General features: G+C 38.0%; 45 non-coding genes across 45 annotated transcripts; 29 read left to right on the top strand and 16 right to left on the bottom strand.

Moving 5' to 3' along the window:
- The first annotated feature begins 438 nt into the window (after positions 1-438).
- Positions 439-511, top strand: Trnav-uac. Its single transcript has one exon. It is a non-coding gene; the product is annotated as a tRNA-Val (tRNA).
- Positions 512-775: 264 nt separating this feature from the next.
- On the bottom strand, positions 776-849 carry Trnan-guu. Its single transcript has one exon. It is a non-coding gene; the product is annotated as a tRNA-Asn (tRNA).
- A 920-nt stretch (positions 850-1,769) lies between these two features.
- On the top strand, positions 1,770-1,842 carry Trnav-aac. The gene has a single exon. It is a non-coding gene; the product is annotated as a tRNA-Val (tRNA).
- A 101-nt stretch (positions 1,843-1,943) lies between these two features.
- Positions 1,944-2,016, top strand: Trnav-uac. The gene has a single exon. It is a non-coding gene; the product is annotated as a tRNA-Val (tRNA).
- A 264-nt stretch (positions 2,017-2,280) lies between these two features.
- Positions 2,281-2,354, bottom strand: Trnan-guu. The gene has a single exon. It is a non-coding gene; the product is annotated as a tRNA-Asn (tRNA).
- A 1,092-nt stretch (positions 2,355-3,446) lies between these two features.
- Trnav-uac lies at positions 3,447-3,519 on the top strand. The gene has a single exon. It is a non-coding gene; the product is annotated as a tRNA-Val (tRNA).
- A 264-nt stretch (positions 3,520-3,783) lies between these two features.
- On the bottom strand, positions 3,784-3,857 carry Trnan-guu. Its single transcript has one exon. It is a non-coding gene; the product is annotated as a tRNA-Asn (tRNA).
- A 1,094-nt stretch (positions 3,858-4,951) lies between these two features.
- Trnav-uac lies at positions 4,952-5,024 on the top strand. Its single transcript has one exon. It is a non-coding gene; the product is annotated as a tRNA-Val (tRNA).
- A 264-nt stretch (positions 5,025-5,288) lies between these two features.
- Positions 5,289-5,362, bottom strand: Trnan-guu. The gene has a single exon. It is a non-coding gene; the product is annotated as a tRNA-Asn (tRNA).
- Positions 5,363-6,281: 919 nt separating this feature from the next.
- On the top strand, positions 6,282-6,354 carry Trnav-aac. Its single transcript has one exon. It is a non-coding gene; the product is annotated as a tRNA-Val (tRNA).
- Positions 6,355-6,455: 101 nt separating this feature from the next.
- Positions 6,456-6,528, top strand: Trnav-uac. The gene has a single exon. It is a non-coding gene; the product is annotated as a tRNA-Val (tRNA).
- A 264-nt stretch (positions 6,529-6,792) lies between these two features.
- On the bottom strand, positions 6,793-6,866 carry Trnan-guu. The gene has a single exon. It is a non-coding gene; the product is annotated as a tRNA-Asn (tRNA).
- Positions 6,867-7,785: 919 nt separating this feature from the next.
- Trnav-aac lies at positions 7,786-7,858 on the top strand. The gene has a single exon. It is a non-coding gene; the product is annotated as a tRNA-Val (tRNA).
- A 101-nt stretch (positions 7,859-7,959) lies between these two features.
- On the top strand, positions 7,960-8,032 carry Trnav-uac. Its single transcript has one exon. It is a non-coding gene; the product is annotated as a tRNA-Val (tRNA).
- A 264-nt stretch (positions 8,033-8,296) lies between these two features.
- Positions 8,297-8,370, bottom strand: Trnan-guu. Its single transcript has one exon. It is a non-coding gene; the product is annotated as a tRNA-Asn (tRNA).
- A 921-nt stretch (positions 8,371-9,291) lies between these two features.
- Trnav-aac lies at positions 9,292-9,364 on the top strand. The gene has a single exon. It is a non-coding gene; the product is annotated as a tRNA-Val (tRNA).
- A 101-nt stretch (positions 9,365-9,465) lies between these two features.
- On the top strand, positions 9,466-9,538 carry Trnav-uac. The gene has a single exon. It is a non-coding gene; the product is annotated as a tRNA-Val (tRNA).
- A 264-nt stretch (positions 9,539-9,802) lies between these two features.
- On the bottom strand, positions 9,803-9,876 carry Trnan-guu. The gene has a single exon. It is a non-coding gene; the product is annotated as a tRNA-Asn (tRNA).
- A 919-nt stretch (positions 9,877-10,795) lies between these two features.
- On the top strand, positions 10,796-10,868 carry Trnav-aac. The gene has a single exon. It is a non-coding gene; the product is annotated as a tRNA-Val (tRNA).
- A 101-nt stretch (positions 10,869-10,969) lies between these two features.
- Positions 10,970-11,042, top strand: Trnav-uac. Its single transcript has one exon. It is a non-coding gene; the product is annotated as a tRNA-Val (tRNA).
- Positions 11,043-11,306: 264 nt separating this feature from the next.
- Positions 11,307-11,380, bottom strand: Trnan-guu. Its single transcript has one exon. It is a non-coding gene; the product is annotated as a tRNA-Asn (tRNA).
- Positions 11,381-12,300: 920 nt separating this feature from the next.
- Trnav-aac lies at positions 12,301-12,373 on the top strand. Its single transcript has one exon. It is a non-coding gene; the product is annotated as a tRNA-Val (tRNA).
- Positions 12,374-12,474: 101 nt separating this feature from the next.
- Positions 12,475-12,547, top strand: Trnav-uac. Its single transcript has one exon. It is a non-coding gene; the product is annotated as a tRNA-Val (tRNA).
- A 264-nt stretch (positions 12,548-12,811) lies between these two features.
- Trnan-guu lies at positions 12,812-12,885 on the bottom strand. The gene has a single exon. It is a non-coding gene; the product is annotated as a tRNA-Asn (tRNA).
- Positions 12,886-13,806: 921 nt separating this feature from the next.
- Positions 13,807-13,879, top strand: Trnav-aac. The gene has a single exon. It is a non-coding gene; the product is annotated as a tRNA-Val (tRNA).
- Positions 13,880-13,980: 101 nt separating this feature from the next.
- Trnav-uac lies at positions 13,981-14,053 on the top strand. Its single transcript has one exon. It is a non-coding gene; the product is annotated as a tRNA-Val (tRNA).
- Positions 14,054-14,317: 264 nt separating this feature from the next.
- Positions 14,318-14,391, bottom strand: Trnan-guu. Its single transcript has one exon. It is a non-coding gene; the product is annotated as a tRNA-Asn (tRNA).
- A 919-nt stretch (positions 14,392-15,310) lies between these two features.
- Trnav-aac lies at positions 15,311-15,383 on the top strand. The gene has a single exon. It is a non-coding gene; the product is annotated as a tRNA-Val (tRNA).
- A 101-nt stretch (positions 15,384-15,484) lies between these two features.
- Positions 15,485-15,557, top strand: Trnav-uac. The gene has a single exon. It is a non-coding gene; the product is annotated as a tRNA-Val (tRNA).
- A 264-nt stretch (positions 15,558-15,821) lies between these two features.
- Positions 15,822-15,895, bottom strand: Trnan-guu. Its single transcript has one exon. It is a non-coding gene; the product is annotated as a tRNA-Asn (tRNA).
- A 918-nt stretch (positions 15,896-16,813) lies between these two features.
- Positions 16,814-16,886, top strand: Trnav-aac. Its single transcript has one exon. It is a non-coding gene; the product is annotated as a tRNA-Val (tRNA).
- Positions 16,887-16,987: 101 nt separating this feature from the next.
- Positions 16,988-17,060, top strand: Trnav-uac. Its single transcript has one exon. It is a non-coding gene; the product is annotated as a tRNA-Val (tRNA).
- A 264-nt stretch (positions 17,061-17,324) lies between these two features.
- Positions 17,325-17,398, bottom strand: Trnan-guu. The gene has a single exon. It is a non-coding gene; the product is annotated as a tRNA-Asn (tRNA).
- A 920-nt stretch (positions 17,399-18,318) lies between these two features.
- Trnav-aac lies at positions 18,319-18,391 on the top strand. Its single transcript has one exon. It is a non-coding gene; the product is annotated as a tRNA-Val (tRNA).
- Positions 18,392-18,492: 101 nt separating this feature from the next.
- On the top strand, positions 18,493-18,565 carry Trnav-uac. Its single transcript has one exon. It is a non-coding gene; the product is annotated as a tRNA-Val (tRNA).
- A 264-nt stretch (positions 18,566-18,829) lies between these two features.
- Trnan-guu lies at positions 18,830-18,903 on the bottom strand. The gene has a single exon. It is a non-coding gene; the product is annotated as a tRNA-Asn (tRNA).
- Positions 18,904-19,822: 919 nt separating this feature from the next.
- Trnav-aac lies at positions 19,823-19,895 on the top strand. Its single transcript has one exon. It is a non-coding gene; the product is annotated as a tRNA-Val (tRNA).
- A 101-nt stretch (positions 19,896-19,996) lies between these two features.
- On the top strand, positions 19,997-20,069 carry Trnav-uac. Its single transcript has one exon. It is a non-coding gene; the product is annotated as a tRNA-Val (tRNA).
- A 264-nt stretch (positions 20,070-20,333) lies between these two features.
- On the bottom strand, positions 20,334-20,407 carry Trnan-guu. Its single transcript has one exon. It is a non-coding gene; the product is annotated as a tRNA-Asn (tRNA).
- A 1,100-nt stretch (positions 20,408-21,507) lies between these two features.
- Trnav-uac lies at positions 21,508-21,580 on the top strand. Its single transcript has one exon. It is a non-coding gene; the product is annotated as a tRNA-Val (tRNA).
- A 264-nt stretch (positions 21,581-21,844) lies between these two features.
- Trnan-guu lies at positions 21,845-21,918 on the bottom strand. The gene has a single exon. It is a non-coding gene; the product is annotated as a tRNA-Asn (tRNA).
- A 920-nt stretch (positions 21,919-22,838) lies between these two features.
- On the top strand, positions 22,839-22,911 carry Trnav-aac. Its single transcript has one exon. It is a non-coding gene; the product is annotated as a tRNA-Val (tRNA).
- Positions 22,912-23,012: 101 nt separating this feature from the next.
- Positions 23,013-23,085, top strand: Trnav-uac. The gene has a single exon. It is a non-coding gene; the product is annotated as a tRNA-Val (tRNA).
- A 264-nt stretch (positions 23,086-23,349) lies between these two features.
- Trnan-guu lies at positions 23,350-23,423 on the bottom strand. The gene has a single exon. It is a non-coding gene; the product is annotated as a tRNA-Asn (tRNA).
- A 920-nt stretch (positions 23,424-24,343) lies between these two features.
- Positions 24,344-24,416, top strand: Trnav-aac. The gene has a single exon. It is a non-coding gene; the product is annotated as a tRNA-Val (tRNA).
- Positions 24,417-24,426: the final 10 nt, after the last annotated feature.

The following is a 24,426-nucleotide window of genomic DNA, read 5'->3' as shown; positions in this document are numbered from 1 at the left end:
AGGGATGGTTGGTAAATTAATGATTCTTTTTTAATGACTAATCTAAAATGTCAACAACAAAAAAAGTAGATTGCTGACAGAGGATTTGTTGTTTTGCACATCATTTACTTGATATTGCATGTGTGCCGACTAGCTCAGCAGTTAGAACATGAGATTCCTAATCAAAGGTTGGTAGGTTTAACCCCAACGTAAATTGGATAATACAAAGTGTTGGTTACATGACTTGCTATAATTCAATTTCAATGTAGTAATTGTTATACATGTGTTCCCATAGTGTAGTGGTTATCACGTCGGCCTAACACGCTGAAGGTCCTCAGTTCGATCGTGGGTGGGAACAACATTATTAATTCCAAATCAAATGTGAAAGTTGATTTCTATAAGATATTTCCGATTCTATGGTCAGTTGCATCGAAACCATCGCTGATGCGATGAATAAACGTTCTCATAGTGTAGCGGTTATCACGTCGGCTTTACACGCTGAAGGTCCTCAGTTCGACCCTGGGTGAGAACAGTGGTTTTTCAATTTTGCAATAAAGACTCAGATCACCGCCATCATGTACATGTGGGTGAAGCAACCAAATTTGTTTATCATCAACGACCTGAGTGCTACGCCACAACTTTAACCAACGTTACCAAAACCTTGTTATCTGTAGAGCAATCATGGATTTCCATCACTGATGACTCGGCCAGCACGAAGGCAAATTATTAGGGAGGTTTTTAAAAATACCAATGCAGTGTCTGTGTGTTCACACCTTTGTTCAATCTTCTATTCCAACGCCCCTGGGTGGGATCGAACCACCAGCCTTCCGGTTAACAGCCGAACGCGCTAGCCAATTGCGCCACAGAGGCACATAAATAAATTCTTGCACAAAATCAAAATTATGGATAACATAATTAACATTTAACAGAGGTATGATTTCATTTTAGGTACAACACTATTCTCTTCAAAGACAAACTGCCAAATCGGTGGATGGGTAGATTCAGTTATGTGTGTGTTTGCTGATAACATGTGTCTGTACATGGACTCTTCCAACTACAGAATGTGATTATTTCCCTATCTCTCCGTATTAAAGCTTGTCAGGTGATGTTATTTGACGTCTAAACTAAACCACAAATCTTAAATAGAGTTTCGGACAAAGATTCTTACTACATTCATTGTTCTTAATGAAACATATAACTTAAGAAGATATATAGATTTCAATTTCAGAAGGAGAGGGAAAAGAGCGAGTCGCGGATGCCTTCTACCAGCCAAACACCGTAAGCTATTCAAGGTTGATAAGTTACAGCTTAGCAGCATGGATTACTCAAAGAAACATAAAATTTGCTTGTTAGTGTTGGTTGTTTGTTTGTTTTTTTGGTTTTTTTTTTTGGTTTTTTGTACTTGAAAACAAGCACGAGCTTAAAATGATCGCGGTTTCTAGATGGATCCCGAAATTTTCCCTTTCTCCTTCTTTCGTGGTGAAAGAAAAAATATGCTTATCTTCTTAAAGGTTCATTCGAAGCGTAGGGATGGTTGGTAAATTAATGATTCTTTTTTAATGACTAATCTAAAATGTCAACAACAAAAAAAGTAGATTGCTGACAGAGGATTTGTTGTTTTGCACATCATTTACTTGGTATTGCATGTGTGCCGACTAGCTCAGCAGTTAGAACATGAGATTCCTAATCAAAGGTTGGTAGGTTTAACCCCAACGTAAATTGGATAATACAAAGTGTTGGTTACATGACTTGCTATAATTCAATTTCAATGTAGTAATTGTTATACATGTGTTCCCATAGTGTAGTGGTTATCACGTCGGCCTAACACGCTGAAGGTCCTCAGTTCGATCCTGGGTGGGAACAACATTATTAATTCCAAATCAAATGTGAAAGTTGATTTCTATAAGATATTTCCGATTCTATGGTCAGTTGCATCGAAACCATCGCTGATGCGATGAATAAACGTTCTCATAGTGTAGCGGTTATCACGTCGGCTTTACACGCTGAAGGTCCTCAGTTCGACCCTGGGTGAGAACAGTGGTTTTTCAATTTTGCAATAAAGACTCAGATCACCGCCATCATGTACATGTGTGTGAAGCAACCAAATTTGTTTATCATCAACGACCTGAGTGCTACGCCACAACTTTAACCAACGTTACCAAAACCTTGTTATCTGTAGAGCAATCATGGATTTCCATCACTGATGACTCGGCCAGCACGAAGGCAAATTATTAGGGAGGTTTTTAAAAATACCAATGCAGTGTCTGTGTGTTCACACCTTTGTTCAATCTTCTATTCCAACGCCCCTGGGTGGGATCGAACCACCAGCCTTCCGGTTAACAGCCGAACGCGCTAGCCAATTGCGCCACAGAGGCACATAAATAAATTCTTGCACAAAATCAAAATTATGGATAACATAATTAACATTTAACAGAGGTATGATTTCATTTTAGGTACAACACTATTCTCTTCAAAGACAAACTGCCAAATCGGTGGATGGGTAGATTCAGTTATGTGTGTGTTTGCTGATAACATGTGTCTGTACATGGACTCTTCCAACTACAGAATGTGATTATTTCCCTATCTCTCCGTATTAAAGCTTGTCAGGTGATGTTATTTGACGTCTAAACTAAACCACAAATCTTAAATAGAGTTTCGGACAAAGATTCTTACTACATTCATTGTTCTTAATGAAACATATAACTTAAGAAGATATATAGATTTCAATTTCAGAAGGAGAGGGAAAAGAGCGAGTCGCGGATGCCTTCTACCAGCCAAACACCGTAAGCTATTCAAGGTTGATAAGTTACAGCTTAGCAGCATGGATTACTCAAAGAAACATAAAATTTGCTTGTTAGTGTTGTTTGTTTGTTTGTTTTTTTGGTTTTTTTTTGGTTTTTTGTACTTGAAAACAAGCACGAGCTTAAAATGATCGCGGTTTCTAGATGGATCCCGAAATTTTCCCTTTCTCCTTCTTTCGTGGTGAAAGAAAAAATATGCTTATCTTCTTAAAGGTTCATTCGAAGCGTAGGGATGGTTGGTAAATTAATGATTCTTTTTTAATGACTAATCTAAAATGTCAACAACAAAAAAAGTAGATTGCTGACAGAGGATTTGTTGTTTTGCACATCATTTACTTGATATTGCATGTGTGCCGACTAGCTCAGCAGTTAGAACATGAGATTCCTAATCAAAGGTTGGTAGGTTTAACCCCAACGTAAATTGGATAATACAAAGTGTTGGTTACATGACTTGCTATAATTCAATTTCAATGTAGTAATTGTTATACATGTGTTCCCATAGTGTAGTGGTTATCACGTCGGCCTAACACGCTGAAGGTCCTCATTTCGATCCTGGGTGGGAACAACATTATTAATTCCAAATCAAATGTGAAAGTTGATTTCTATAAGATATTTCCGATTCTATGGTCAGTTGCATCGAAACCATCGCTGATGCGATGAATAAACGTTCTCATAGTGTAGCGGTTATCACGTCGGCTTTACACGCTGAAGGTCCTCAGTTCGACCCTGGGTGAGAACAGTGGTTTTTCAATTTTGCAATAAAGACTCAGATCACCGCCATCATGTACATGTGTGTGAAGCAACCAAATTTGTTTATCATCAACGACCTGAGTGCTACGCCACAACTTTAACCAACGTTACCAAAACCTTGTTATCTGTAGAGCAATCATGGATTTCCATCACTGATGACTCGGCCAGCACGAAGGCAAATTATTAGGGAGGTTTTTAAAAATACCAATGCAGTGTCTGTGTGTTCACACCTTTGTTCAATCTTCTATTCCAACGCCCCTGGGTGGGATCGAACCACCAGCCTTCCGGTTAACAGCCGAACGCGCTAGCCAATTGCGCCACAGAGGCACATAAATAAATTCTTGCACAAAATCAAAATTATGGATAACATAATTAACATTTAACAGAGGTATGATTTCATTTTAGGTACAACACTATTCTCTTCAAAGACAAACTGCCAAATCGGTGGATGGGTAGATTCAGTTATGTGTGTGTTTGCTGATAACATGTGTCTGTACATGGACTCTTCCAACTACACAATGTGATTATTTCCCTATCTCTCCGTATTAAAGCTTGTCAGGTGATGTTATTTGACGTCTAAACTAAACCACAAATCTTAAATAGAGTTTCGGACAAAGATTCTTACTACATTCATTGTTCTTAATGAAACATATAACTTAAGAAGATATATAGATTTCAATTTCAGAAGGAGAGGGAAAAGAGCGAGTCGCGGATGCCTTCTACCAGCCAAACACCGTAAGCTATTCAAGGTTGATAAGTTACAGCTTAGCAGCATGGATTACTCAAAGAAACATAAAATTTGCTTGTTAGTGTTGTTTGTTTGTTTGTTTTTTTTGGTTTTTTTTTTGGTTTTTTGTACTTGAAAACAAGCACGAGCTTAAAATGATCGCGGTTTCTAGATGGATCCCGAAATTTTCCCTTTCTCCTTCTTTCGTGGTGAAAGAAAAAATATGCTTATCTTCTTAAAGGTTCATTCGAAGCGTAGGGATGGTTGGTAAATTAATGATTCTTTTTTAATGACTAATCTAAAATGTCAACAACAAAAAAAGTAGATTGCTGACAGAGGATTTGTTGTTTTGCACATCATTTACTTGATATTGCATGTGTGCCGACTAGCTCAGCAGTTAGAACATGAGATTCCTAATCAAAGGTTGGTAGGTTTAACCCCAACGTAAATTGGATAATACAAAGTGTTGGTTACATGACTTGCTATAATTCAATTTCAATGTAGTAATTGTTATACATGTGTTCCCATAGTGTAGTGGTTATCACGTCGGCCTAACACGCTGTAGGTCCTCAGTTCGATCCTGGGTGGGAACAACATTATTAATTCCAAATCAAATGTGAAAGTTGATTTCTATAAGATATTTCCGATTCTATGGTCAGTTGCATCGAAACCATCGCTGATGCGATGAATAAACGTTCTCATAGTGTAGCGGTTATCACGTCGGCTTTACACGCTGAAGGTCCTCAGTTCGACCCTGGGTGAGAACAGTGGTTTTTCAATTTTGCAATAAAGACTCAGATCACCGCCATCATGTACATGTGTGTGAAGCAACCAAATTTGTTTATCATCAACGACCTGAGTGCTACGCCACAACTTTAACCAACGTTACCAAAACCTTGTTATCTGTAGAGCAATCATGGATTTCCATCACTGATGACTCGGCCAGCACGAAGGCAAATTATTAGGGAGGTTTTTAAAAATACCAATGCAGTGTCTGTGTGTTCACACCTTTGTTCAATCTTCTATTCCAACGCCCCTGGGTGGGATCGAACCACCAGCCTTCCGGTTAACAGCCGAACGCGCTAGCCAATTGCGCCACAGAGGCACATAAATAAATTCTTGCACAAAATCAAAATTATGGATAACATAATTAACATTTAACAGAGGTATGATTTCATTTTAGGTACAACACTATTCTCTTCAAAGACAAACTGCCAAATCGGTGGATGGGTAGATTCAGTTATGTGTGTGTTTGCTGATAACATGTGTCTGTACATGGACTCTTCCAACTACAGAATGTGATTATTTCCCTATCTCTCCGTATTAAAGCTTGTCAGGTGATGTTATTTGACGTCTAAACTAAACCACAAATCTTAAATAGAGTTTCGGACAAAGATTCTTACTACATTCATTGTTCTTAATGAAACATATAACTTAAGAAGATATATAGATTTCAATTTCAGAAGGAGAGGGAAAAGAGCGAGTCGCGGATGCCTTCTACCAGCCAAACACCGTAAGCTATTCAAGGTTGATAAGTTACAGCTTAGCAGCATGGATTACTCAAAGAAACATAAAATTTGCTTGTTAGTGTTGTTTGTTTGTTTGTTTTTTTGGTTTTTTTTTTGGTTTTTTGTACTTGAAAACAAGCACGAGCTTAAAATGATCGCGGTTTCTAGATGGATCCCGAAATTTTCCCTTTCTCCTTCTTTCGTGGTGAAAGAAAAAATATGCTTATCTTCTTAAAGGTTCATTCGAAGCGTAGGGATGGTTGGTAAATTAATGATTCTTTTTTAATGACTAATCTAAAATGTCAACAACAAAAAAAGTAGATTGCTGACAGAGGATTTGTTGTTTTGCACATCATTTACTTGATATTGCATGTGTGCCGACTAGCTCAGCAGTTAGAACATGAGATTCCTAATCAAAGGTTGGTAGGTTTAACCCCAACGTAAATTGGATAATACAAAGTGTTGGTTACATGACTTGCTATAATTCAATTTCAATGTAGTAATTGTTATACATGTGTTCCCATAGTGTAGTGGTTATCACGTCGGCCTAACACGCTGAAGGTCCTCAGTTCGATCCTGGGTGGGAACAACATTATTAATTCCAAATCAAATGTGAAAGTTGATTTCTATAAGATATTTCCGATTCTATGGTCAGTTGCATCGAAACCATCGCTGATGCGATGAATAAACGTTCTCATAGTGTAGCGGTTATCACGTCGGCTTTACACGCTGAAGGTCCTCAGTTCGACCCTGGGTGAGAACAGTGGTTTTTCAATTTTGCAATAAAGACTCAGATCACCGCCATCATGTACATGTGTGTGAAGCAACCAAATTTGTTTATCATCAACGACCTGAGTGCTACGCCACAACTTTAACCAACGTTACCAAAACCTTGTTATCTGTAGAGCAATCATGGATTTCCATCACTGATGACTCGGCCAGCACGAAGGCAAATTATTAGGGAGGTTTTTAAAAATACCAATGCAGTGTCTGTGTGTTCACACCTTTGTTCAATCTTCTATTCCAACGCCCCTGGGTGGGATCGAACCACCAGCCTTCCGGTTAACAGCCGAACGCGCTAGCCAATTGCGCCACAGAGGCACATAAATAAATTCTTGCACAAAATCAAAATTATGGATAACATAATTAACATTTAACAGAGGTATGATTTCATTTTAGGTACAACACTATTCTCTTCAAAGACAAACTGCCAAATCGGTGGATGGGTAGATTCAGTTATGTGTGTGTTTGCTGATAACATGTGTCTGTACATGGACTCTTCCAACTACACAATGTGATTATTTCCCTATCTCTCCGTATTAAAGCTTGTCAGGTGATGTTATTTGACGTCTAAACTAAACCACAAATCTTAAATAGAGTTTCGGACAAAGATTCTTACTACATTCATTGTTCTTAATGAAACATATAACTTAAGAAGATATATAGATTTCAATTTCAGAAGGAGAGGGAAAAGAGCGAGTCGCGGATGCCTTCTACCAGCCAAACACCGTAAGCTATTCAAGGTTGATAAGTTACAGCTTAGCAGCATGGATTACTCAAAGAAACATAAAATTTGCTTGTTAGTGTTGTTTGTTTGTTTTTTTTTTTGTTTTTTTTTTTGGTTTTTTGTACTTGAAAACAAGCACGAGCTTAAAATGATCGCGGTTTCTAGATGGATCCCGAAATTTTCCCTTTCTCCTTCTTTCGTGGTGAAAGAAAAAATATGCTTATCTTCTTAAAGGTTCATTCGAAGCGTAGGGATGGTTGGTAAATTAATGATTCTTTTTTAATGACTAATCTAAAATGTCAACAACAAAAAAAGTAGATTGCTGACAGAGGATTTGTTGTTTTGCACATCATTTACTTGATATTGCATGTGTGCCGACTAGCTCAGCAGTTAGAACATGAGATTCCTAATCAAAGGTTGGTAGGTTTAACCCCAACGTAAATTGGATAATACAAAGTGTTGGTTACATGACTTGCTATAATTCAATTTCAATGTAGTAATTGTTATACATGTGTTCCCATAGTGTAGTGGTTATCACGTCGGCCTAACACGCTGAAGGTCCTCAGTTCGATCCTGGGTGGGAACAACATTATTAATTCCAAATCAAATGTGAAAGTTGATTTCTATAAGATATTTCCGATTCTATGGTCAGTTGCATCGAAACCATCGCTGATGCGATGAATAAACGTTCTCATAGTGTAGCGGTTATCACGTCGGCTTTACACGCTGAAGGTCCTCAGTTCGACCCTGGGTGAGAACAGTGGTTTTTCAATTTTGCAATAAAGACTCAGATCACCGCCATCATGTACATGTGTGTGAAGCAACCAAATTTGTTTATCATCAACGACCTGAGTGCTACGCCACAACTTTAACCAACGTTACCAAAACCTTGTTATCTGTAGAGCAATCATGGATTTCCATCACTGATGACTCGGCCAGCACGAAGGCAAATTATTAGGGAGGTTTTTAAAAATACCAATGCAGTGTCTGTGTGTTCACACCTTTGTTCAATCTTCTATTCCAACGCCCCTGGGTGGGATCGAACCACCAGCCTTCCGGTTAACAGCCGAACGCGCTAGCCAATTGCGCCACAGAGGCACATAAATAAATTCTTGCACAAAATCAAAATTATGGATAACATAATTAACATTTAACAGAGGTATGATTTCATTTTAGGTACAACACTATTCTCTTCAAAGACAAACTGCCAAATCGGTGGATGGGTAGATTCAGTTATGTGTGTGTTTGCTGATAACATGTGTCTGTACATGGACTCTTCCAACTACACAATGTGATTATTTCCCTATCTCTCCGTATTAAAGCTTGTCAGGTGATGTTATTTGACGTCTAAACTAAACCACAAATCTTAAATAGAGTTTCGGACAAAGATTCTTACTACATTCATTGTTCTTAATGAAACATATAACTTAAGAAGATATATAGATTTCAATTTCAGAAGGAGAGGGAAAAGAGCGAGTCGCGGATGCCTTCTACCAGCCAAACACCGTAAGCTATTCAAGGTTGATAAGTTACAGCTTAGCAGCATGGATTACTCAAAGAAACATAAAATTTGCTTGTTAGTGTTGTTTGTTTGTTTGTTTTTTTTGGTTTTTTTTTTTGGTTTTTTGTACTTGAAAACAAGCACGAGCTTAAAATGATCGCGGTTTCTAGATGGATCCCGAAATTTTCCCTTTCTCCTTCTTTCGTGGTGAAAGAAAAAATATGCTTATCTTCTTAAAGGTTCATTCGAAGCGTAGGGATGGTTGGTAAATTAATGATTCTTTTTTAATGACTAATCTAAAATGTCAACAACAAAAAAAGTAGATTGCTGACAGAGGATTTGTTGTTTTGCACATCATTTACTTGATATTGCATGTGTGCCGACTAGCTCAGCAGTTAGAACATGAGATTCCTAATCAAAGGTTGGTAGGTTTAACCCCAACGTAAATTGGATAATACAAAGTGTTGGTTACATGACTTGCTATAATTCAATTTCAATGTAGTAATTGTTATACATGTGTTCCCATAGTGTAGTGGTTATCACGTCGGCCTAACACGCTGAAGGTCCTCAGTTCGATCCTGGGTGGGAACAACATTATTAATTCCAAATCAAATGTGAAAGTTGATTTCTATAAGATATTTCCGATTCTATGGTCAGTTGCATCGAAACCATCGCTGATGCGATGAATAAACGTTCTCATAGTGTAGCGGTTATCACGTCGGCTTTACACGCTGAAGGTCCTCAGTTCGACCCTGGGTGAGAACAGTGGTTTTTCAATTTTGCAATAAAGACTCAGATCACCGCCATCATGTACATGTGTGTGAAGCAACCAAATTTGTTTATCATCAACGACCTGAGTGCTACGCCACAACTTTAACCAACGTTACCAAAACCTTGTTATCTGTAGAGCAATCATGGATTTCCATCACTGATGACTCGGCCAGCACGAAGGCAAATTATTAGGGAGGTTTTTAAAAATACCAATGCAGTGTCTGTGTGTTCACACCTTTGTTCAATCTTCTATTCCAACGCCCCTGGGTGGGATCGAACCACCAGCCTTCCGGTTAACAGCCGAACGCGCTAGCCAATTGCGCCACAGAGGCACATAAATAAATTCTTGCACAAAATCAAAATTATGGATAACATAATTAACATTTAACAGAGGTATGATTTCATTTTAGGTACAACACTATTCTCTTCAAAGACAAACTGCCAAATCGGTGGATGGGTAGATTCAGTTATGTGTGTGTTTGCTGATAACATGTGTCTGTACATGGACTCTTCCAACTACAGAATGTGATTATTTCCCTATCTCTCCGTATTAAAGCTTGTCAGGTGATGTTATTTGACGTCTAAACTAAACCACAAATCTTAAATAGAGTTTCGGACAAAGATTCTTACTACATTCATTGTTCTTAATGAAACATATAACTTAAGAAGATATATAGATTTCAATTTCAGAAGGAGAGGGAAAAGAGCGAGTCGCGGATGCCTTCTACCAGCCAAACACCGTAAGCTATTCAAGGTTGATAAGTTACAGCTTAGCAGCATGGATTACTCAAAGAAACATAAAATTTGCTTGTTAGTGTTGTTTGTTTGTTTGTTTTTTTGGTTTTTTTTTTGGTTTTTTGTACTTGAAAACAAGCACGAGCTTAAAATGATCGCGGTTTCTAGATGGATCCCGAAATTTTCCCTTTCTCCTTCTTTCGTGGTGAAAGAAAAAATATGCTTATCTTCTTAAAGGTTCATTCGAAGCGTAGGGATGGTTGGTAAATTAATGATTCTTTTTTAATGACTAATCTAAAATGTCAACAACAAAAAAAGTAGATTGCTGACAGAGGATTTGTTGTTTTGCACATCATTTACTTGATATTGCATGTGTGCCGACTAGCTCAGCAGTTAGAACATGAGATTCCTAATCAAAGGTTGGTAGGTTTAACCCCAACGTAAATTGGATAATACAAAGTGTTGGTTACATGACTTGCTATAATTCAATTTCAATGTAGTAATTGTTATACATGTGTTCCCATAGTGTAGTGGTTATCACGTCGGCCTAACACGCTGAAGGTCCTCAGTTCGATCCTGGGTGGGAACAACATTATTAATTCCAAATCAAATGTGAAAGTTGATTTCTATAAGATATTTCCGATTCTATGGTCAGTTGCATCGAAACCATCGCTGATGCGATGAATAAACGTTCTCATAGTGTAGCGGTTATCACGTCGGCTTTACACGCTGAAGGTCCTCAGTTCGACCCTGGGTGAGAACAGTGGTTTTTCAATTTTGCAATAAAGACTCAGATCACCGCCATCATGTACATGTGTGTGAAGCAACCAAATTTGTTTATCATCAACGACCTGAGTGCTACGCCACAACTTTAACCAACGTTACCAAAACCTTGTTATCTGTAGAGCAATCATGGATTTCCATCACTGATGACTCGGCCAGCACGAAGGCAAATTATTAGGGAGGTTTTTAAAAATACCAATGCAGTGTCTGTGTGTTCACACCTTTGTTCAATCTTCTATTCCAACGCCCCTGGGTGGGATCGAACCACCAGCCTTCCGGTTAACAGCCGAACGCGCTAGCCAATTGCGCCACAGAGGCACATAAATAAATTCTTGCACAAAATCAAAATTATGGATAACATAATTAACATTTAACAGAGGTATGATTTCATTTTAGGTACAACACTATTCTCTTCAAAGACAAACTGCCAAATCGGTGGATGGGTAGATTCAGTTATGTGTGTGTTTGCTGATAACATGTGTCTGTACATGGACTCTTCCAACTACAGAATGTGATTATTTCCCTATCTCTCCGTATTAAAGCTTGTCAGGTGATGTTATTTGACGTCTAAACTAAACCACAAATCTTAAATAGAGTTTCGGACAAAGATTCTTACTACATTCATTGTTCTTAATGAAACATATAACTTAAGAAGATATATAGATTTCAATTTCAGAAGGAGAGGGAAAAGAGCGAGTCGCGGATGCCTTCTACCAGCCAAACACCGTAAGCTATTCAAGGTTGATAAGTTACAGCTTAGCAGCATGGATTACTCAAAGAAACATAAAATTTGCTTGTTAGTGTTGTTTGTTTGTTTGTTTTTTTGGTTTTTTTTTTTGGTTTTTTGTACTTGAAAACAAGCACGAGCTTAAAATGATCGCGGTTTCTAGATGGATCCCGAAATTTTCCCTTTCTCCTTCTTTCGTGGTGAAAGAAAAAATATGCTTATCTTCTTAAAGGTTCATTCGAAGCGTAGGGATGGTTGGTAAATTAATGATTCTTTTTTAATGACTAATCTAAAATGTCAACAACAAAAAAAGTAGATTGCTGACAGAGGATTTGTTGTTTTGCACATCATTTACTTGATATTGCATGTGTGCCGACTAGCTCAGCAGTTAGAACATGAGATTCCTAATCAAAGGTTGGTAGGTTTAACCCCAACGTAAATTGGATAATACAAAGTGTTGGTTACATGACTTGCTATAATTCAATTTCAATGTAGTAATTGTTATACATGTGTTCCCATAGTGTAGTGGTTATCACGTCGGCCTAACACGCTGAAGGTCCTCAGTTCGATCCTGGGTGGGAACAACATTATTAATTCCAAATCAAATGTGAAAGTTGATTTCTATAAGATATTTCCGATTCTATGGTCAGTTGCATCGAAACCATCGCTGATGCGATGAATAAACGTTCTCATAGTGTAGCGGTTATCACGTCGGCTTTACACGCTGAAGGTCCTCAGTTCGACCCTGGGTGAGAACAGTGGTTTTTCAATTTTGCAATAAAGACTCAGATCACCGCCATCATGTACATGTGTGTGAAGCAACCAAATTTGTTTATCATCAACGACCTGAGTGCTACGCCACAACTTTAACCAACGTTACCAAAACCTTGTTATCTGTAGAGCAATCATGGATTTCCATCACTGATGACTCGGCCAGCACGAAGGCAAATTATTAGGGAGGTTTTTAAAAATACCAATGCAGTGTCTGTGTGTTCACACCTTTGTTCAATCTTCTATTCCAACGCCCCTGGGTGGGATCGAACCACCAGCCTTCCGGTTAACAGCCGAACGCGCTAGCCAATTGCGCCACAGAGGCACATAAATAAATTCTTGCACAAAATCAAAATTATGGATAACATAATTAACATTTAACAGAGGTATGATTTCATTTTAGGTACAACACTATTCTCTTCAAAGACAAACTGCCAAATCGGTGGATGGGTAGATTCAGTTATGTGTGTGTTTGCTGATAACATGTGTCTGTACATGGACTCTTCCAACTACAGAATGTGATTATTTCCCTATCTCTCCGTATTAAAGCTTGTCAGGTGATGTTATTTGACGTCTAAACTAAACCACAAATCTTAAATAGAGTTTCGGACAAAGATTCTTACTACATTCATTGTTCTTAATGAAACATATAACTTAAGAAGATATATAGATTTCAATTTCAGAAGGAGAGGGAAAAGAGCGAGTCGCGGATGCCTTCTACCAGCCAAACACCGTAAGCTATTCAAGGTTGATAAGTTACAGCTTAGCAGCATGGATTACTCAAAGAAACATAAAATTTGCTTGTTAGTGTTGTTTGTTTGTTTGTTTTTTTTGGTTTTTTTTTTTGGTTTTTTGTACTTGAAAACAAGCACGAGCTTAAAATGATCGCGGTTTCTAGATGGATCCCGAAATTTTCCCTTTCTCCTTCTTTCGTGGTGAAAGAAAAAATATGCTTATCTTCTTAAAGGTTCATTCGAAGCGTAGGGATGGTTGGTAAATTAATGATTCTTTTTTAATGACTAATCTAAAATGTCAACAACAAAAAAAGTAGATTGCTGACAGAGGATTTGTTGTTTTGCACATCATTTACTTGATATTGCATGTGTGCCGACTAGCTCAGCAGTTAGAACATGAGATTCCTAATCAAAGGTTGGTAGGTTTAACCCCAACGTAAATTGGATAATACAAAGTGTTGGTTACATGACTTGCTATAATTCAATTTCAATGTAGTAATTGTTATACATGTGTTCCCATAGTGTAGTGGTTATCACGTCGGCCTAACACGCTGAAGGTCCTCAGTTCGATCCTGGGTGGGAACAACATTATTAATTCCAAATCAAATGTGAAAGTTGATTTCTATAAGATATTTCCGATTCTATGGTCAGTTGCATCGAAACCATCGCTGATGCGATGAATAAACGTTCTCATAGTGTAGCGGTTATCACGTCGGCTTTACACGCTGAAGGTCCTCAGTTCGACCCTGGGTGAGAACAGTGGTTTTTCAATTTTGCAATAAAGACTCAGATCACCGCCATCATGTACATGTGTGTGAAGCAACCAAATTTGTTTATCATCAACGACCTGAGTGCTACGCCACAACTTTAACCAACGTTACCAAAACCTTGTTATCTGTAGAGCAATCATGGATTTCCATCACTGATGACTCGGCCAGCACGAAGGCAAATTATTAGGGAGGTTTTTAAAAATACCAATGCAGTGTCTGTGTGTTCACACCTTTGTTCAATCTTCTATTCCAACGCCCCTGGGTGGGATCGAACCACCAGCCTTCCGGTTAACAGCCGAACGCGCTAGCCAATTGCGCCACAGAGGCACATAAATAAATTCTTGCACAAAATCAAAATTATGGATAACATAATTAACATTTAACAGAGGTATGATTTCATTTTAGGTACAACACTATTCTCTTCAAAGACAAACTGCCAAATCGGTGGATGGGTAGATTCAGTTATGTGTGTGTTTGCTGATAACATGTGTCTGTACATGGACTCTTCCAACTACAGAATGTGATTATTTCCCTATCTCTCCGTATTAAAGCTTGTCAGGTGATGTTATTTGACGTCTAAACTAAACCACAAATCTTAAATAGAGTTTCGGACAAAGATTCTTACTACATTCATTGTTCTTAATGAAACATATAACTTAAGAAGATATATAGATTTCAATTTCAGAAGGAGAGGGAAAAGAGCGAGTCGCGGATGCCTTCTACCAGCCAAACACCGTAAGCTATTCAAGGTTGATAAGTTACAGCTTAGCAGCATGGATTACTCAAAGAAACATAAAATTTGCTTGTTAGTGTTGTTTGTTTGTTTGTTTTTTTGGTTTTTTTTTTTGGTTTTTTGTACTTGAAAACAAGCACGAGCTTAAAATGATCGCGGTTTCTAGATGGATCCCGAAATTTTCCCTTTCTCCTTCTTTCGTGGTGAAAGAAAAAATATGCTTATCTTCTTAAAGGTTCATTCGAAGCGTAGGGATGGTTGGTAAATTAATGATTCTTTTTAATGACTAATCTAAAATGTCAACAACAAAAAAAGTAGATTGCTGACAGAGGATTTGTTGTTTTGCACATCATTTACTTGATATTGCATGTGTGCCGACTAGCTCAGCAGTTAGAACATGAGATTCCTAATCAAAGGTTGGTAGGTTTAACCCCAACGTAAATTGGATAATACAAAGTGTTGGTTACATGACTTGCTATAATTCAATTTCAATGTAGTAATTGTTATACATGTGTTCCCATAGTGTAGTGGTTATCACGTCGGCCTAACACGCTGAAGGTCCTCAGTTCGATCCTGGGTGGGAACAACATTATTAATTCCAAATCAAATGTGAAAGTTGATTTCTATAAGATATTTCCGATTCTATGGTCAGTTGCATCGAAACCATCGCTGATGCGATGAATAAACGTTCTCATAGTGTAGCGGTTATCACGTCGGCTTTACACGCTGAAGGTCCTCAGTTCGACCCTGGGTGAGAACAGTGGTTTTTCAATTTTGCAATAAAGACTCAGATCACCGCCATCATGTACATGTGTGTGAAGCAACCAAATTTGTTTATCATCAACGACCTGAGTGCTACGCCACAACTTTAACCAACGTTACCAAAACCTTGTTATCTGTAGAGCAATCATGGATTTCCATCACTGATGACTCGGCCAGCACGAAGGCAAATTATTAGGGAGGTTTTTAAAAATACCAATGCAGTGTCTGTGTGTTCACACCTTTGTTCAATCTTCTATTCCAACGCCCCTGGGTGGGATCGAACCACCAGCCTTCCGGTTAACAGCCGAACGCGCTAGCCAATTGCGCCACAGAGGCACATAAATAAATTCTTGCACAAAATCAAAATTATGGATAACATAATTAACATTTAACAGAGGTATGATTTCATTTTAGGTACAACACTATTCTCTTCAAAGACAAACTGCCAAATCGGTGGATGGGTAGATTCAGTTATGTGTGTGTTTGCTGATAACATGTGTCTGTACATGGACTCTTCCAACTACAGAATGTGATTATTTCCCTATCTCTCCGTATTAAAGCTTGTCAGGTGATGTTATTTGACGTCTAAACTAAACCACAAATCTTAAATAGAGTTTCGGACAAAGATTCTTACTACATTCATTGTTCTTAATGAAACATATAACTTAAGAAGATATATAGATTTCAATTTCAGAAGGAGAGGGAAAAGAGCGAGTCGCGGATGCCTTCTACCAGCCAAACACCGTAAGCTATTCAAGGTTGATAAGTTACAGCTTAGCAGCATGGATTACTCAAAGAAACATAAAATTTGCTTGTTAGTGTTGTTTGTTTGTTTGTTTTTTTGTGGTTTTTTTGGTTTTTTGTACTTGAAAACAAGCACGAGCTTAAAATGATCGCGGTTTCTAGATGGATCCCGAAATTTTCCCTTTCTCCTTCTTTCGTGGTGAAAGAAAAAATATGCTTATCTTCTTAAAGGTTCATTCGAAGCGTAGGGATGGTTGGTAAATTAATGATTCTTTTTTAATGACTAATCTAAAATGTCAACAACAAAAAAAGTAGATTGCTGACAGAGGATTTGTTGTTTTGCACATCATTTACTTGATATTGCATGTGTGCCGACTAGCTCAGCAGTTAGAACATGAGATTCCTAATCAAAGGTTGGTAGGTTTAACCCCAACGTAAATTGGATAATACAAAGTGTTGGTTACATGACTTGCTATAATTCAATTTCAATGTAGTAATTGTTATACATGTGTTCCCATAGTGTAGTGGTTATCACGTCGGCCTAACACGCTGAAGGTCCTCAGTTCGATCCTGGGTGGGAACAACATTATTAATTCCAAATCAAATGTGAAAGTTGATTTCTATAAGATATTTCCGATTCTATGGTCAGTTGCATCGAAACCATCGCTGATGCGATGAATAAACGTTCTCATAGTGTAGCGGTTATCACGTCGGCTTTACACGCTGAAGGTCCTCAGTTCGACCCTGGGTGAGAACAGTGGTTTTTCAATTTTGCAATAAAGACTCAGATCACCGCCATCATGTACATGTGTGTGAAGCAACCAAATTTGTTTATCATCAACGACCTGAGTGCTACGCCACAACTTTAACCAACGTTACCAAAACCTTGTTATCTGTAGAGCAATCATGGATTTCCATCACTGATGACTCGGCCAGCACGAAGGCAAATTATTAGGGAGGTTTTTAAAAATACCAATGCAGTGTCTGTGTGTTCACACCTTTGTTCAATCTTCTATTCCAACGCCCCTGGGTGGGATCGAACCACCAGCCTTCCGGTTAACAGCCGAACGCGCTAGCCAATTGCGCCACAGAGGCACATAAATAAATTCTTGCACAAAATCAAAATTATGGATAACATAATTAACATTTAACAGAGGTATGATTTCATTTTAGGTACAACACTATTCTCTTCAAAGACAAACTGCCAAATCGGTGGATGGGTAGATTCAGTTATGTGTGTGTTTGCTGATAACATGTGTCTGTACATGGACTCTTCCAACTACAGAATGTGATTATTTCCCTATCTCTCCGTATTAAAGCTTGTCAGGTGATGTTATTTGACGTCTAAACTAAACCACAAATCTTAAATAGAGTTTCGGACAAAGATTCTTACTACATTCATTGTTCTTAATGAAACATATAACTTAAGAAGATATATAGATTTCAATTTCAGAAGGAGAGGGAAAAGAGCGAGTCGCGGATGCCTTCTACCAGCCAAACACCGTAAGCTATTCAAGGTTGATAAGTTACAGCTTAGCAGCATGGATTACTCAAAGAAACATAAAATTTGCTTGTTAGTGTTGTTTGTTTGTTTGTTTTTTTTGGTTTTTTTTTTGGTTTTTTGTACTTGAAAACAAGCACGAGCTTAAAATGATCGCGGTTTCTAGATGGATCCCGAAATTTTCCCTTTCTCCTTCTTTCGTGGTGAAAGAAAAAATATGCTTATCTTCTTAAAGGTTCATTCGAAGCGTAGGGATGGTTGGTAAATTAATGATTCTTTTTTAATGACTAATCTAAAATGTCAACAACAAAAAAAGTAGATTGCTGACAGAGGATTTGTTGTTTTGCACATCATTTACTTGATATTGCATGTGTGCCGACTAGCTCAGCAGTTAGAACATGAGATTCCTAATCAAAGGTTGGTAGGTTTAACCCCAACGTAAATTGGATAATACAAAGTGTTGGTTACATGACTTGCTATAATTCAATTTCAATGTAGTAATTGTTATACATGTGTTCCCATAGTGTAGTGGTTATCACGTCGGCCTAACACGCTGAAGGTCCTCAGTTCGATCCTGGGTGGGAACAACATTATTAATTCCAAATCAAATGTGAAAGTTGATTTCTATAAGATATTTCCGATTCTATGGTCAGTTGCATCGAAACCATCGCTGATGCGATGAATAAACGTTCTCATAGTGTAGCGGTTATCACGTCGGCTTTACACGCTGAAGGTCCTCAGTTCGACCCTGGGTGAGAACAGTGGTTTTTCAATTTTGCAATAAAGACTCAGATCACCGCCATCATGTACATGTGTGTGAAGCAACCAAATTTGTTTATCATCAACGACCTGAGTGCTACGCCACAACTTTAACCAACGTTACCAAAACCTTGTTATCTGTAGAGCAATCATGGATTTCCATCACTGATGACTCGGCCAGCACGAAGGCAAATTATTAGGGAGGTTTTTAAAAATACCAATGCAGTGTCTGTGTGTTCACACCTTTGTTCAATCTTCTATTCCAACGCCCCTGGGTGGGATCGAACCACCAGCCTTCCGGTTAACAGCCGAACGCGCTAGCCAATTGCGCCACAGAGGCACATAAATAAATTCTTGCACAAAATCAAAATTATGGATAACATAATTAACATTTAACAGAGGTATGATTTCATTTTAGGTACAACACTATTCTCTTCAAAGACAAACTGCCAAATCGGTGGATGGGTAGATTCAGTTATGTGTGTGTTTGCTGATAACATGTGTCTGTACATGGACTCTTCCAACTACAGAATGTGATTATTTCCCTATCTCTCCGTATTAAAGCTTGTCAGGTGATGTTATTTGACGTCTAAACTAAACCACAAATCTTAAATAGAGTTTCGGACAAAGATTCTTACTACATTCATTGTTCTTAATGAAACATATAACTTAAGAAGATATATAGATTTCAATTTCAGAAGGAGAGGGAAAAGAGCGAGTCGCGGATGCCTTCTACCAGCCAAACACCGTAAGCTATTCAAGGTTGATAAGTTACAGCTTAGCAGCATGGATTACTCAAAGAAACATAAAATTTGCTTGTTAGTGTTGTTTGTTTGTTTGTTTTTTTGGTTTTTTTTTTGGTTTTTTGTACTTGAAAACAAGCACGAGCTTAAAATGATCGCGGTTTCTAGATGGATCCCGAAATTTTCCCTTTCTCCTTCTTTCGTGGTGAAAGAAAAAATATGCTTATCTTCTTAAAGGTTCATTCGAAGCGTAGGGATGGTTGGTAAATTAATGATTCTTTTTTAATGACTAATCTAAAATGTCAACAACAAAAAAAGTAGATTGCTGACAGAGGATTTGTTGTTTTGCACATCATTTACTTGATATTGCATGTGTGCCGACTAGCTCAGCAGTTAGAACATGAGATTCCTAATCAAAGGTTGGTAGGTTTAACCCCAACGTAAATTGGATAATACAAAGTGTTGGTTACATGACTTGCTATAATTCAATTTCAATGTAGTAATTGTTATACATGTGTTCCCATAGTGTAGTGGTTATCACGTCGGCCTAACACGCTGAAGGTCCTCAGTTCGATCCTGGGTGGGAACAACATTATTAATTCCAAATCAAATGTGAAAGTTGATTTCTATAAGATATTTCCGATTCTATGGTCAGTTGCATCGAAACCATCGCTGATGCGATGAATAAACGTTCTCATAGTGTAGCGGTTATCACGTCGGCTTTACACGCTGAAGGTCCTCAGTTCGACCCTGGGTGAGAACAGTGGTTTTTCAATTTTGCAATAAAGACTCAGATCACCGCCATCATGTACATGTGTGTGAAGCAACCAAATTTGTTTATCATCAACGACCTGAGTGCTACGCCACAACTTTAACCAACGTTACCAAAACCTTGTTATCTGTAGAGCAATCATGGATTTCCATCACTGATGACTCGGCCAGCACGAAGGCAAATTATTAGGGAGGTTTTTAAAAATACCAATGCAGTGTCTGTGTGTTCACACCTTTGTTCAATCTTCTATTCCAACGCCCCTGGGTGGGATCGAACCACCAGCCTTCCGGTTAACAGCCGAACGCGCTAGCCAATTGCGCCACAGAGGCACATAAATAAATTCTTGCACAAAATCAAAATTATGGATAACATAATTAACATTTAACAGAGGTATGATTTCATTTTAGGTACAACACTATTCTCTTCAAAGACAAACTGCCAAATCGGTGGATGGGTAGATTCAGTTATGTGTGTGTTTGCTGATAACATGTGTCTGTACATGGACTCTTCCAACTACAGAATGTGATTATTTCCCTATCTCTCCGTATTAAAGCTTGTCAGGTGATGTTATTTGACGTCTAAACTAAACCACAAATCTTAAATAGAGTTTCGGACAAAGATTCTTACTACATTCATTGTTCTTAATGAAACATATAACTTAAGAAGATATATAGATTTCAATTTCAGAAGGAGAGGGAAAAGAGCGAGTCGCGGATGCCTTCTACCAGCCAAACACCGTAAGCTATTCAAGGTTGATAAGTTACAGCTTAGCAGCATGGATTACTCAAAGAAACATAAAATTTGCTTGTTAGTGTTGTTTGTTTGTTTGTTTTTTTGGTTTTTTTTTTGGTTTTTTGTACTTGAAAACAAGCACGAGCTTAAAATGATCGCGGTTTCTAGATGGATCCCGAAATTTTCCCTTTCTCCTTCTTTCGTGGTGAAAGAAAAAATATGCTTATCTTCTTAAAGGTTCATTCGAAGCGTAGGGATGGTTGGTAAATTAATGATTCTTTTTTAATGACTAATCTAAAATGTCAACAACAAAAAAAGTAGATTGCTGACAGAGGATTTGTTGTTTTGCACATCATTTACTTGATATTGCATGTGTGCCGACTAGCTCAGCAGTTAGAACATGAGATTCCTAATCAAAGGTTGGTAGGTTTAACCCCAACGTAAATTGGATAATACAAAGTGTTGGTTACATGACTTGCTATAATTCAATTTCAATGTAGTAATTGTTATACATGTGTTCCCATAGTGTAGTGGTTATCACGTCGGCCTAACACGCTGAAGGTCCTCAGTTCGATCCTGGGTGGGGAACAACATTATTAAATCCAAATTACAAATGTGAAAGTTGCTTTCTATAAATATTTCCGATTCTATGGTCAGTTGCAGTTGATCGAAACCATCGCTGATGCGATGAATAAACGTTCTCATAGTGTAGCGGTTATCACGTCGGCTTTACACGCTGAAGGTCCTCAGTTCGACCCTGGGTGAGAACAGTGGTTTTTCAATTTTGCAATAAAGACTCAGATCACCGCCATCATGTACATGTGTGTGAAGCAACCAAATTTGTTTATCATCAACGACCTGAGTGCTACGCCACAACTTTAACCAACGTTACCAAAACCTTGTTATCTGTAGAGCAATCATGGATTTCCATCACTGATGACTCGGCCAGCACGAAGGCAAATTATTAGGGAGGTTTTTAAAAATACCAATGCAGTGTCTGTGTGTTCACACCTTTGTTCAATCTTCTATTCCAACGCCCCTGGGTGGGATCGAACCACCAGCCTTCCGGTTAACAGCCGAACGCGCTAGCCAATTGCGCCACAGAGGCACATAAATAAATTCTTGCACAAAATCAAAATTATGGATAACATAATTAACATTTAACAGAGGTATGATTTCATTTTAGGTACAACACTATTCTCTTCAAAGACAAACTGCCAAATCGGTGGATGGGTAGATTCAGTTATGTGTGTGTTTGCTGATAACATGTGTCTGTACATGGACTCTTCCAACTACAGAATGTGATTATTTCCCTATCTCTCCGTATTAAAGCTTGTCAGGTGATGTTATTTGACGTCTAAACTAAACCACAAATCTTAAATAGAGTTTCGGACAAAGATTCTTACTACATTCATTGTTCTTAATGAAACATATAACTTAAGAAGATATATAGATTTCAATTTCAGAAGGAGAGGGAAAAGAGCGAGTCGCGGATGCCTTCTACCAGCCAAACACCGTAAGCTATTCAAGGTTGATAAGTTACAGCTTAGCAGCATGGATTACTCAAAGAAACATAAAATTTGCTTGTTAGTGTTGTTTGTTTGTTTGTTTTTTTTGGTTTTTTTTTTGGTTTTTTGTACTTGAAAACAAGCACGAGCTTAAAATGATCGCGGTTTCTAGATGGATCCCGAAATTTTCCCTTTCTCCTTCTTTCGTGGTGAAAGAAAAAATATGCTTATCTTCTTAAAGGTTCATTCGAAGCGTAGGGATGGTTGGTAAATTAATGATTCTTTTTTAATGACTAATCTAAAATGTCAACAACAAAAAAAGTAGATTGCTGACAGAGGATTTGTTGTTTTGCACATCATTTACTTGATATTGCATGTGTGCCGACTAGCTCAGCAGTTAGAACATGAGATTCCTAATCAAAGGTTGGTAGGTTTAACCCCAACGTAAATTGGATAATACAAAGTGTTGGTTACATGACTTGCTATAATTCAATTTCAATGTAGTAATTGTTATACATGTGTTCCCATAGTGTAGTGGTTATCACGTCGGCCTAACACGCTGAAGGTCCTCAGTTCGATCCTGGGTGGGAACAACATTATTAATTCCAAATCAAATGTGAAAGTTGATTTCTATAAGATATTTCCGATTCTATGGTCAGTTGCATCGAAACCATCGCTGATGCGATGAATAAACGTTCTCATAGTGTAGCGGTTATCACGTCGGCTTTACACGCTGAAGGTCCTCAGTTCGACCCTGGGTGAGAACAGTGGTTTTTCAATTTTGCAATAAAGACTCAGATCACCGCCATCATGTACATGTGTGTGAAGCAACCAAATTTGTTTATCATCAACGACCTGAGTGCTACGCCACAACTTTAACCAACGTTACCAAAACCTTGTTATCTGTAGAGCAATCATGGATTTCCATCACTGATGACTCGGCCAGCACGAAGGCAAATTATTAGGGAGGTTTTTAAAAATACCAATGCAGTGTCTGTGTGTTCACACCTTTGTTCAATCTTCTATTCCAACGCCCCTGGGTGGGATCGAACCACCAGCCTTCCGGTTAACAGCCGAACGCGCTAGCCAATTGCGCCACAGAGGCACATAAATAAATTCTTGCACAAAATCAAAATTATGGATAACATAATTAACATTTAACAGAGGTATGATTTCATTTTAGGTACAACACTATTCTCTTCAAAGACAAACTGCCAAATCGGTGGATGGGTAGATTCAGTTATGTGTGTGTTTGCTGATAACATGTGTCTGTACATGGACTCTTCCAACTACAGAATGTGATTATTTCCCTATCTCTCCGTATTAAAGCTTGTCAGGTGATGTTATTTGACGTCTAAACTAAACCACAAATCTTAAATAGAGTTTCGGACAAAGATTCTTACTACATTCATTGTTCTTAATGAAACATATAACTTAAGAAGATATATAGATTTCAATTTCAGAAGGAGAGGGAAAAGAGCGAGTCGCGGATGCCTTCTACCAGCCAAACACCGTAAGCTATTCAAGGTTGATAAGTTACAGCTTAGCAGCATGGATTACTCAAAGAAACATAAAATTTGCTTGTTAGTGTTGTTTGTTTGTTTGTTTTTTTTGGTTTTTTTTTTGGTTTTTTGTACTTGAAAACAAGCACGAGCTTAAAATGATCGCGGTTTCTAGATGGATCCCGAAATTTTCCCTTTCTCCTTCTTTCGTGGTGAAAGAAAAAATATGCTTATCTTCTTAAAGGTTCATTCGAAGCGTAGGGATGGTTGGTAAATTAATGATTCTTTTTTAATGACTAATCTAAAATGTCAACAACAAAAAAAGTAGATTGCTGACAGAGGATTTGTTGTTTTGCACATCATTTACTTGATATTGCATGTGTGCCGACTAGCTCAGCAGTTAGAACATGAGATTCCTAATCAAAGGTTGGTAGGTTTAACCCCAACGTAAATTGGATAATACAAAGTGTTGGTTACATGACTTGCTATAATTCAATTTCAATGTAGTAATTGTTATACATGTGTTCCCATAGTGTAGTGGTTATCACGTCGGCCTAACACGCTGAAGGTCCTCAGTTCGATCCTGGGTGGGAACAACATTATTAA

The sequence above is a fragment of the Daphnia magna genome, linkage group LG9, assembly GCF_020631705.1.
Source record: "Daphnia magna isolate NIES linkage group LG9, ASM2063170v1.1, whole genome shotgun sequence".
Taxonomy (NCBI): Eukaryota; Metazoa; Arthropoda; class Branchiopoda; order Diplostraca; family Daphniidae; genus Daphnia; species Daphnia magna.
This window is presented reverse-complemented; position numbering and strand designations above follow the sequence as displayed.